Below are 12,559 nucleotides of genomic sequence, written 5' to 3'. Positions count from 1 at the left end.
GCTAGTGACCCTCGTGGGCTGTCACACTGAAGCACCCGGGGTGGCCGTGCTGGCGACTCAGGGGTCTTTGTGGGGCATCACTGGCCTGGATCAAAATGGGCCAGCGCCCCACATCAATTCCTCACTCTCCTGCCTGGAAAGGTCATGGACTGTGACCCGGGCACACAAAGGAGGTCAAAAAAGAATGACCCTTACAGTCCGTTCCTCCCCACATGCATTCAGATTGTCCTTTGGGTCAGGCCTGCATCTACGATACGCATTCGGGATTTGGGGTTTTGTCGATTTTCACCTTTGATTTTCTCGACGTTCGTCCGCGAGTTGCTGAACTCAACACAATCAAAACGGAACTCTTGATTTTACAACCAGATTGCATCTTGCACACCTCTCTTCAATTCGCCTGAAATTTGGAGAAAAGATTTCCTCACATCTTGTTGGTCACTTGCTTGCTCAACTGGGCCAAACAGAGCTTTTCCCCCAGGTGCTGGAGCCAAAATCTTTCCTCTGGTCCTGCCCAGAGTGTACGAGTAAACCCACCAGGGCCATGCGTGCAAATCAATTAAAATTCGGAAATGTCATTTAGAATGAAATACCCCAATCATCCCTTGTTGCCTTCCATGACGGGGCTTATTTTTTGTTTTTCCAAACCCAGATCGCTTCTTTCCCCTCAAGTTCATGACACCGAGGCTGTGGATAAACCAGGCCAATTCTTCTGTAGAATGCTCTACTTTCTGGACCTGACCCGTGGTGCCATTTTATCTTCTAGCCCCTGCACTTCCTGCCTCCTGGACGTCAGATACAAAGAGGGTCCCCTAATCATTTGTCATCCACACCGCAGTACTGTTGTGAGTGAAGAAGGGATTCATTACTACCTACACCTGGATAACAAGCATGACACAGGAAAAGGTGTGGACAGCAAACAGATGTGTGCTGACCCTTGGTCTAAAGGCTTGAGTCGAGTCTGGGTGAGCTACGGGGCAATACTTCTAAGGTGACACTGTGTCTTTCACCTTGTCACAGTGCTGAGTTTGATTACCTGGTGAAGTGGTGATCATCGGATCCTCTAGTGCACGTGCATGGTTTCACTATTTGCAATTAATACCTAATTTGTGGGGTGATTATTTTATAGGGCACCTTGAGGATATCTTCTCTCCAGCACCTTGCACCTAATTGTTTTAGGACCCACTGATGAAACTTATCAATGCTATTATTTCCTTGGGGCTCGCAGAATGGTGTTTTCTAAGTCCGTCCTTTATCCTGGATGTATTACAGTTTGTATCTTTTTCATAATGAAGAGCTTCCTCTCAATACTCAGAGAAAACTTAGTCCCTCCTACAAAGACAAGGCAGAGTCCTCCCCTTTAGTCTACTATGTTCAGGTTGAGGACTTGGGATGACAGTCACCTCAAATCGGGATTCAATTTTTAATATGATCATAAGGTATATCACAGTCTGAAAATGTAGCAAATGGCTAAAGCATTGTAGTCAGTATTAAAATGGAAATAGACGTATCTAGAACATACACTTGGGTGCCTGGGTGGCTCAATCGGTTAAGTATCCGACACTTGATTTTAAGCATCCGACTCTTGATTTCAGTTCAGGTCATGATCTCATGGCTTATGGCTTTGAGCCTCATGTCAGGCTCTGCGTCGACAGTGCAGAGCCTGCTTGGGATTCTCTCTCCCCTCTCTTTCTGCCTCTCCCCTGCTCTCCCTCTCCCAAAATAAATGAATAAACTTAAAACAAAGAGAATATGCTCTTGATCTTTGGTCTTAACATAATGAAAGCCAAGTGCTATGTCTACACCCCGAATGTGGCTTGTTTCTGAGCAGAGAGCAGAACACATTATGGTGTCCTGTGAGTGTTGTGTTTCCTTCACTCCATTTGGTAGGATACAATCTAAGTATTCTGAGCAGAGAGCAGTCAAGGTAGGTGAGGGTGTCAGTAAATTCAGGTCATGTTCTATTAGTGGGAAAACCTTCACGTTAAAGGTTCATAGAGTTAGTAATTTTCTCCTCTTTCCATTCAATTGAAGAAATAGTTATTGAAGTCCTGCAGGGTGCCAGATATATGCTATGCTTTCGTACATATTTGTATCTATGTCATAAAAAAAAAAAGTCCATGCTTAGCTGGAAAATCTGGAAACTCTCAAAGTTTAAGATTCTGTTAACATTGCATGTCTCAAAAACATTCTAATCATCAAGACTGATTTTAAAAACATAGTAAAGGGGGTGCCTGGGTGGCTCAGTGGGTTAAGCGGCTGACTTCGGCTCAGGTCATCATCTCATGGTTCGAGAGTTCAAGCCCAGCGTCAGGAAGGCTTTCTGCTGTCAACACAGAGCCCGCTTTGGGTCCTCTGTCTCCCTCTCTCTCTGATCCCCCCACTCTCACATGATTTCTCTCTCTCTCTCAAAAATAAATAAAAATTAAAACACACACACACACACACACACACACAGTAAAGCTCCTAATTATATTTTGCCCATTTGCTTCAAAAAAGTGGGTCGGGTATAGTTAAATCAAGGTGGGAGTTAAATCAAGGTGAAACTGTAACAGAGACATTGTGGGGAAAACCAGACACAGACTCAGCAGAGTCTTTTAAATGTCTGGTGTTTCTATCGCCTGGGCCCAGTGGGTCCCAGACAGAGCTAAGGCGTTCTGTCCTGTGTGTGTTAGAACATGGCCATTTTGGTCACTTCCAGACCTCACAAGAAGACAGAATCCAAGCATTCATGTGTTTGCAGAACCCACACCATCGTTCAAAGTTTCCAAATAGCAGTTGTCTCTTCAGATGGTGGCCGAAGGAAGACGTGTGGGCGGGGAGGGAAGAATCTGGAATCCACCACAAAATGTGCCACTGCCTCAACATGGAGAGCAAAACTTGAAAATCTTCATGTGAAAATATAATTTTTTAATGGTGCCAATCATCAAAATTAACTCTAAGCCAGTAGCATGCTAAGAGGTGTTTAATTAATTTGAATGAGGATGCGAGACTGGTGACAAATTAATGACAATGGAACTCCATGGGAACATCAACGATTTAAATTTAAATGCTGGCCAAAAACAAACCAAAAAGAAAAAAGAAAAAACCCAAAAAACGCCAAAGCTGGAATTTCCAAGGCAGCCTCCAAAGCCCACCTCCAATCTGGAGCTCAGATCAGGCTGCTGCAATGAAGGGTAAAGTGAAAGAAAAAAACACAGTGGCTGGACAACCGGACAGAGAGGGTAGGTCTGTGCCTCTGATGGCTGTTACCACTGCCTCCTGCCAGCTGCGGGTGGGCTTTGTCAGTCTGTGTGTGTGTGTGTGTGTGTGTGTGTGTGTGTGTGTGTGTGTTGGTGGGAGATTTAAAATCTTACCAAACAAAGGAGTCTGTGTAAAATACATAAGCCGCATAGGGGAGCAGAGTTCAGAGGTAAGTTTCTTCTTACAGTTTTTAAAGTCTGTGTTTAAGGGCAATTTGTTTGTCCTGCGTCTTGGTGACATCTAACTTCATCTCGTTCTTCCTCAAATAACAGGAAGGACTTCCCTCGAAGAGGCTTGTCTTTTGTGTGGAATTTATTGCACCTCTGTCCACAAAGCAATGGTTCACCCATCCACTAATGAGGCCATCCATTCAGTAAATATGCCCTGAACGTCCATGTGATTAGCGTCTCGCCAGATTTTAACAGTGTCCCCCACGGTCTTCTTATCCAAGAGGTAACCCATTTCATCATGAACCATCTTCAGAAACGGATGGTGATTGTCTTTTAGACGTGACAAGTGAAGTGAGTACGCGCCTGGGCCAGACCACCTCCTTCCCTCTTTTACAGATACGAATATTCTTACTAAATGGATGTTAACTCTGGGAAGCGTAAGCGCCCAAACCCTTTATGTGTGGACCATAGAAAACATGTTTGTTCCTGCTTTTTGGCCCACGTTTTACATTGTTAACCGGGTCATCTGGACGGTGTGGTGGCTCCTCTGGGACATCTGTCAGGCTATTCCTGTTTTGTTCTTGTGAGCACATACTGAAGACAAATCCAATGGCAGACGTCCTGGAATTTCACATTTCCCCAGGAGTAGATTTCAGTCACTCCTAGTTCGAGAGAGAGAGACCCTCGGCACTTTCTTTCTGAGCAGATGTGCTCAGAATCCAGGGTTACTAGCTCCGTAAACCAGGCTAGGGAATTTTTCAAAAACAAGTATACTCACGTGATTCACCGAGCAAGGAGGGACGACCCTGTGAGCCCCGAACTTGAGCAGGAGGGAAGAAGCCTAGACTTTGCCGGTACTTGCCGGGAGCTGAGGGATGCATAACTCGGGCTCCTTCTCCTCGTGAGGGACTATATTATGTCACAGGAGCCTGGGGACCGTCTGCCCGTAAAAGTGCAATGAAACCGGGAAACTGCACACTGAGAGCTGGAAACATCACCACGTGGGGGGGTGCACACACAGAAGGCCTCACGGGATTCTGGACTGAGAGCCCCTCTGGTCCCCATACAACAGCCTGAGCCCCAAAAGGAACTCCACAAAGTGTGGTCGGCTAAGCCTCAGAGCTTTTTCCAGAAGCCGGTGGTAGTGATGATTGACCTCCGTAGCTGGAAGGCCCTTGGGAACCTACAGTCAAATCCCACCATGTTAAGGTTGGAGTTTATGGTCCTGGTACCATGACGTCTAGCTTAATGTAACTCAGGGAAGGGAAGTGACTTGTCCACGGCCACACTGTCAATTACTGGCCAAGGCACAACTAAAACAATGCCCCATTTGGTACCACTAGAGCAACAGATTGGAAGAGGTTACTGAGGATGATTCCCCACATCTACAGACTGCATTGCCATTTTGAATCTATCTGTAAGGCAACATACGGCCTGAAGGGACACAGGGAGGGCCCCCATTGCTGTCATGGAAATGATGAGGTAAGAGACCACTGAAAAGTGAAATTACTCTTGGAACAGAGCTGGGCTGGAGTCTCCATCCCCTGGATCCCATGCTGGAACCACCACTATTGCACCAGACCGGAGGCTTACTATAAAAGCATTAATTTTTAGCAGTCATCTGGCCTTCTTAGATCTTTCTTAAGTTTATTTATTTTGAGAGAGAGAGAGAGAGAGCGCGCGAGAGAGCAGGGGAGGGGCAGAGAGACAGGGAGAAACAGAATCCCAAGCAGGCTCTGTGCTGTCAGCACAGAGCCCAATGTGGGGCTCGAACTCACAAACTGTGAGATCATGACCTGAGCCGAAACCGAGAGTCGGATGCTTAACCAACTAAGCCACCCAGGCACCCCCCTGCTTAGATCTTATAAACAGCCGTGTATCATGAGCGCTCATGAATTATTCTCTGAAATCTCTTAAGCAGATGTCTGTCTCTACCGAGAACTTGACTCGTGTAGGGGGTCCATAGTGGAGCCCTGAGTACATCAGCATCACTGAAACGGGCAGCATTTCAAATCATCCCCTACTTTTTGCTTTCTCTGGTTCACGGTGACTTGGCTAAGGAACTCTAAGGCAACATTTTGCGTTGAGATACAGCAATTGCTAAATTATTAGGACACAGTCACCGTCTTCACACGAAGATGCAAACACCCACAAGTTTAAACACATTTTTGAGCCAAATCAGCACTGTATCTCTAGTTAATGCTTGTTAGGTATTTTGCTATGGAGCCATGGGGACAAAGGTTTCTACAGCAGAAGCTTCTAGCTTTTTGTGTTTTCTCCTATCAAAGATCAAAATAAAAGCTGGTCTGAGCTACGAGGTTGTTTCTGGTTTGGGTGATCTGTCAATGGTCACTTCGAGTCATGAATGAGACGGCCACTCCCCCAAGTGACCCAATGGGTCCTCAAGGTGGGTGGTCATGATATCGACACAGGGGAAGCGCAGGCAGAGAAGGGGTGGGTGAAGGTGATTCTTTGGTTGCTGTTAAGCACGTTGAGCAAAAAGGCGTGTTATTCCAGCGATCCCCGTGACCATCACTGCATCACTCAGGCTGAGTCTCTCTCCTCCCCTTGATTATCATCTTAGTAGCCATCCACTCATCGCCCTGCCTTAGCCTCTCCTCCTGGAAGCCATCTGCCTCCTGCTGTGAGGTTCATCTTCCTCCCACATGACTTCTGCTGCACACACAACAATCCGGAGGGGCTACCTGCCTGCTGCATCAGACCCGATCCGCGACCCACGGTCGAGCTAACATCCACCTCTACGTTCCGCACTTCACAGCTGGGACCTGGCTCTGTGATCACCTGGACTGAAATGCCTATTAGCTCAACTCTTGCCCCAGGCCCCTGCAGGGACACTTAGATGCTGACACGAAAACCTCTGCCCTCTGGGGGACACGGGTGTGCCAACACATAAATGATGATTCGGCTCGGGAAGGGTAGGCTGAGCTCAGTGTCAAGTTCAGCCACTCCTTCCACGAGCTTATACAATCATCGGGACCCTCTTTAAGAAAAACATGACAGATGTTTGACTACGAAATCAGGTCCTGGACCTTGCAGGGGCCTGTGCATGTGACGGGTCCTCACGCGTAGGCTTTATTAACTTCATGGACAATCTGCCGCCCGGCTCAATTTACGTGTGCGGACACTGCAAGGCGGGTGCCCTTACCACCCACCACCAGCTCTTTATCTCGCTCCAAAGACTTTGATCTAGTATGTTCCACCTACAGGCTCCTTTCCCTAGCCAAATTCTACCAACTGGACCGGACCCCACTCATCCCGACTTCTCCATGAAGACACCCCTGATTGCATTATTTTCCCTTCATTCTCTCTCTCTTCAATGTCCTAATGCTAATGGTGGCCCTATACCTACATACAGGGTCTCACGAAAAACGTTTGGATTGTTCCGGGTTAGACTTATTGGGGCAATTTGATGATCAGTTCTAAGAGGGCATGATTTGGTTTTATGGCTTAACGTCCAACATATGATGGATGCTTACGACTTGCTTGCATCACAAGGAATGGTGGACCTTGACAATTCCACCTTCAAAACCAATGCTTAGTGGCACCAAGGGGCATATTTTTTACACTGCATGAGGTCCTACCAGGTGAATCAACTCTGAACACAAACTGGCATCCTCCCCCCAGATTTATCTGTCCCACACTTAATTCTCTAGGATTGCGTGTTTGCTCTGCTCTCGTCATTCTACTTACTCTCCTTGGAGGGGGAGGGGGTTGTCTCAATGCCTCTCATGACTTCAACTGTTTTGTATGTGTGAGGACCCCAGATCTATATTTCTAGGCCAGCACTTTCCCCCCGAGCTCCCAGCTCCTTTATCTAACTATTCTTTCACATCTCTGCGTCCCTAAGGAAACCATACAGATCGAATCCATAACTAAGTACAGGAACGCGGCCGTGAAAAAGACAAAACCTAAAAAGTGTGTTTGAACCATTTTGATGTCTGTGCGTCTGTGCTAGGTGAGAAACTCCCCAAAGGCAGAGGTGAGTCTCGTCCATCTGTAAATGCTTAGCACGTCACCTCATCTGGAACAGAGTAGGAATTACTCAAGTCTTTGGATTAATAAATAATGTGCAAAAACATGAACAGTTCCTGCTGTGCATTGCGAAAAATGGTGCTGCATCTAAATGCTCACTTGGAGTCTTCATGGGTCACAGGCTCCACCATGTCCCAGTCAAAGATGTCTTCAGATGGGGTGCCCATCATGCTCCCCCCCCATCTCCAGCATATATTCTTTTTTTTTAATTTTATTTTAATATTTATTTTTGAGAGACAGACAGAGACAGAGCATGAGCAGGGGAGGGGAGGAGAAAGAGGGAGACACAGAATCCAAAGCAGACTCCAGGCTCTGAGCTGTCGGCACAGAGCCCGACGCGGGGCTCCAACCCACGGACCGCGAGATCATGATCTGAGCCGAAGTTGGGTGCTCAACCGACTGAGCCGCCCAGGGCGCCCCAGTATGTATGTTTCCATACATACAGGTACAGTTACTAGAACTGGCAGAACCTTGCATTTTCCTACCTGGAGGAGGCATGCTTGAATTTGGCTCCCAGCGCCCCTCCCTCGGCCCCTCCTGCACTGGGCCTTCTCACTGTACTCTGTATGTGACTCGCTTCTAAAAAAAAAAATCTCTACTTCTCTCTCCTTCCTACATGAAAGAACCATTGTTTTTGACACCAAGAATGTAAAGGTAGATGTTTTTGAAGAAGGAACTAAAAAATGAAAGGAAGAAACAAACCTGTGTTTGAATTGAAGAACCGTTCTTCAATTTGATTTCACTTTATGAGTGAAAACATGGGTTTAACAAGTTAAATCCTAAGGAACCCCAGAAATAGGTGTGCTCGGAGGGTGGGCTGATGGGGTAGGTTGATAGGAAAGATTTAATGGGAAATATTTTCTCAAAACAATGACTCATCCTATATTCAAAGGTCCTCGAATTGTAATATTTTCTTCCGAATCCACGTTACAGTGTTGACAGCTGCTCCAATGTACTTGAATTCCATCCTGATGTTATAATTTTCTGACTTTCAATCACTCGTTTGTTTTCACTTGTTTTGTTTCGTGTTTTGGTCCCTAGGCGGGCCAAGAAGACACAAATGCTCATGCTGTGTTATTAAGAGGTACCAGGTGGGGGACAGATGACCCACCCTTAGAAGAGGGGTCCGTGACGGAGCCCCCACCTCACCAGAAGCGCTCCAAGGAAGAAGGGGTCTCTGGAAAAGTGGCCAGGGTCCACTTCCTCTAAGGTCAAGAAGCTATGGAAAACCCGAGGTGCTGACAGGTGGGGTGCCTGGTGAGGGGGGCAGAGGGTGAGGGAGAAAGGCACAGGGCGCACTTCAGGGTGCAGGAGTGGAGGGGCTGGGGGCACAGTGCGATGGGGGGACAGCCTGGCAGAGCGAGCATGGAGCCAGGTGTAGAAGCCCGTCCTGCCCTTTAACGTGGGAGTGAACTTTGGACGGCGGCAGGGTATCTCCAGGGTGCCTGGGGCAAAGAGGACGCACCTGTCCCGGAGGAGAAGGTTCCAAGCAGGTGGCACAGCGACTGGGAGCGCCTGGGCCACTGTGGCCTAGTGCAGGTGTCCAGGGGATGAGACCCAGCCTGGGCCGCCCTCCCTGCAGGCACCTCCGCGGGCCCAGCACCTGGAGCTCCAGTAGCTCAGATGCGGGGGGGAAGTGGGAGAGGGCCAAACGCCAAGGACAAAAGACAAATGAAAGGAAGTGACTGTCTAAAAGTGAAAAGGCCCCAGTGGGGGAAGAAAGAGCCACCTCCTCCAGCCACAGAGCAGGACAGGGAGTCCGTCTTTCTTCTGGGTCACCCTTCCCTCCAAAGGGCTTTCTCCCCATCTCAAAACCCATCCCCTACCTCACCAGTCCCCCCCCCGCCACCCCCTCCCCAGCCAGGAATCCCTTTGAACTCGATTTACAAGTATATTTATTTATTTTTTGAAATGTTTATTTTGAGAGAGAAAGTGTGCAAGTAGGGGAGGGGTAGAGAGAGAGAGGAGAGAAAGAATCCTAAGCAGGATCCCGACGCAGGGCTTGAACTTACGACGAACTGTGAGATCATGACCCGAGCCGAAACCAACAGTCAGACACTCAGCCGACTGAGCCACCCAGGGGCGCCTACAAGCATATTTAAATAATGTTTTAAGGTGTCAGGAATGAAAGGGAGGGGTCCTAAAATGGCCCGAGAGGGCGGCTGCCTCAAGGCCTCACCTGTGGGTCTCCCCTTCGTACCTTCGGCTTCAGTCCATCAACATGGCCTCTCACGGCCAGTGAATGTGCATTTTTAGGTCATTCCCATTGAATTAGGTAATATTTGGCAAAGCTGACTGAATCCCTTTGGGACTTCTTTATCATACTTAAATGTCTCAATAATTTATTTAAACAAGAGTCTGTGAAGCAACACAAGAGGTGAGGGACGGGGTCAGGTTTGCAATCCATCACCCCGGGGCTGAGCCCTGACCCTCCCTGTTCCTGAGTTCTGCAGACACTGCTCGCATGACCTCATGTCTCAGCCTATTCCCTCATCCAAAGGAAGAGAAGAATCTCGTACATCTTACGCTTCTGAAGAGTCAGATAAGAGCCTATTTCCAGCACTCACCATTGAACTGAATGCATATTATGATCAATAGTATTGATCACGTCAAACGTTAGCTCTTCCTCGGCTTGCTCCCACCCCAAGGTGTTCTGTGGGGTCCTTTCCTTTCAGGAGATCTGAACCGTCCACACCTCGTTGAGTTCCTCTGGAATACACACAACAGTTGGCCCCATACGTTTACCGTCCAAAGAATGAATTAAACTGCTGGCAGCATAAGAGGTTTCAGCCTCGACTTCCAGAATTCTGAGATCTGATGTAAGAGAAAGTCTACAATTTACCCATTAGAGCCCGGATGGGTGGCTTCTGTTTCCAGAGCCGAGGGCTACCCACCTTAGTCTAACCCAGATGAGGCCTCCCCCTACCCCGCCCTCTTTGACCACGTGACTTGTTCTTGTCCCACGTGATGGAAACGTGGCATCGGTACATCCAAAGATCTGTAAGAGGGTAAGCTCTTCATGCTTTGAGATCGCCACCTGAAACTGTCAGGATCCCTGTCCAGAATCGCCGCAGACAGAAAGGGGCCAATAACGTCTAATGTTCATCCCTTCAGGGACCCGCCTTTACGGATGCCCATACAGAGCACACCTGCTATTTCTGTGCCCACGTTAGTCTCAGGATGTTACCCTGGGTTGTACTGACATGTTGGAAAGTTAGCACGGGCTGATGGAAGCTTGTCCATTCTCAACCCAGTGATCTAGTGACCCTTCTCATCCGGAGCCACTGGACCTAGGAGCCACGTTTATTAAGCTTGGAAATGTGGGCAACAGGGTTGTGTTCATTCTTTTGGTCCAAAAATAAGTTGTGGGTTTTTTTTTTTTTTTTTTTAGGCCTTCAAGTCTCTTCAGTGGTCAGCTAACACTACGAAAATAAACACTTCTGGTTTTAGAATATAAACGTCAATGTGGGCCTAATTAATTAGTTGAATTTTGCCAGATTACACATTTTACGCATTATCTACAGATCCCTCGCCACCCCCAGGGGTTACGTTCTTGAAATGTTCCTCGACTGGCAAAACCCAGGCCCCTGAGCACAGAGGCACTCGAAGAACAACGTGTCAGAGGAAAATAATAAAAATAGTATCGAGCATATTTTTTATAAAAAGCAAAGCACATTGCCAGAGGCACCCATTTCTAAGATATAACAGATTCTTTAGTGATAAAAACCCAGTAAGGACCCTTCCTCCAGAAACATGTGTCAGGTTTACCATCAATGGTATAGTGAACAGGGGGCACTTGATTCAGTCATCGTTGGACTGAAATGTAACATGTTCTAAATCTTCCTGATCCCCTACGGAAGAGTTAAAGGTTTGGCAAAAACGATTGTGTAACTGCTTGGCCTTTAAAGAAAGGATCAAACGAGCAAGAATACCCTCTCTGGGCTTGCCCTCATCTGTGTGTTCTCATGCCAGGGTGTGAACTGGCGATTTTCTGCACCCCTCACGGATGTGCCCACACGTCTGCCGGGGGCAGGATCAGTGTAGGTGGTGCTCTTTGGTGTCAAAGTTTTAACCGTGGGGTATAACTAAGGCAAAACCACCACGGTGAGAGGTTCCTGCATGGCATCGGTGTGGCATTTTACATGAATCGAGCACCTTTGTTCAAAGGACCCCCATTCTTCCCATCTGTGCCAGCCGGCCGGTGTACCAGCCGCGGCAGGGGCAGGGGGACACCCGTCCCTTCCTGGGTCGCGTACTCTGCTGCCCAGATGGTGTCAGGTCCTCCTGGAACATGGGGCCTTCATGGACCCTGAGGCTCATTTCCCATATGTGAACTGACACTGACTATTCTAGGTGTCCCCAGCGCAGCCTAGATGCTGCTGCTCATGTTTCTTCGGCACCTGGTGGACATGCCGTGTGGCCCAGCTGAGCTCCCGAGACCTTCCCGAGACTTGGTGACGGTCTTCCTCGGTGGGGCCACAACTCACAGAGGCCCCCGGCCCTTTCCTCAAACACTGTGAGCCACAGCCTTCTAGGACTTCCTTGCACACGGATGACAAATGTACCTTTGAAACTAACCAGCTGCTTCAGCTATTGAATTTTATTTAGTAATTTTTTAAAGCTTATTTATTTATTTTTCGCAAGAAAGAGAGAGAGAGAGAGAGAGAGAGAGAGAGAGAGGGAGAGAGAGCGAGCCAAGCAGGGTCCGTGCTGTCAGTACAGAGCCCTGTGCTGGGCTCTGTCCCATGAATCATGAGATCATGACCTGAGCCACAATCAAGTCAGACGCTTAACCGATGGAGCCACCCAGGCGCCCCTTGCTTTATTTCATAAATTTAAAAAGCAAGTTGATCATAAAACAACAGGAATTGAAGTGCTTGAACTGATCCCTTATAATCTTATTTCTTTGCACACGGCAAACACATGGGTATCACATGCTACCGTGAGGGACACTGTCCAGTGACTAGGCACTATGTATCAGATTTTGCAAGTTCCCCGTCCTTCCATCACAGAGACAGCTTGGGGACCAGCGTGAGTCACCACCCCATCCAAACGTATGGACAACTTGAGACGACATTCCTCCCGTCGGCCAACGA

The 12,559-nt window shown here is 47.9% G+C and overlaps 1 protein-coding gene and 1 pseudogene across 3 annotated transcripts in view; both read right to left on the bottom strand.

Annotated features, from left to right (window-relative positions):
• PDE10A (phosphodiesterase 10A) overlaps positions 1-12,559 on the bottom strand; it is a 608,599-nt gene that overhangs the window by 433,051 nt on the left and 162,989 nt on the right. The window lies entirely within an intron of this gene.
• LOC113598449 (uncharacterized) overlaps positions 1-12,559 on the bottom strand; it is a 93,388-nt pseudogene that overhangs the window by 44,946 nt on the left and 35,883 nt on the right.

This window comes from Acinonyx jubatus, chromosome B2, assembly GCF_027475565.1.
Source record: "Acinonyx jubatus isolate Ajub_Pintada_27869175 chromosome B2, VMU_Ajub_asm_v1.0, whole genome shotgun sequence".
Taxonomy (NCBI): Eukaryota; Metazoa; Chordata; class Mammalia; order Carnivora; family Felidae; genus Acinonyx; species Acinonyx jubatus.
Note: the sequence above shows the minus strand (reverse complement) of the source record. Positions and strands in the feature narration are given on the sequence as shown.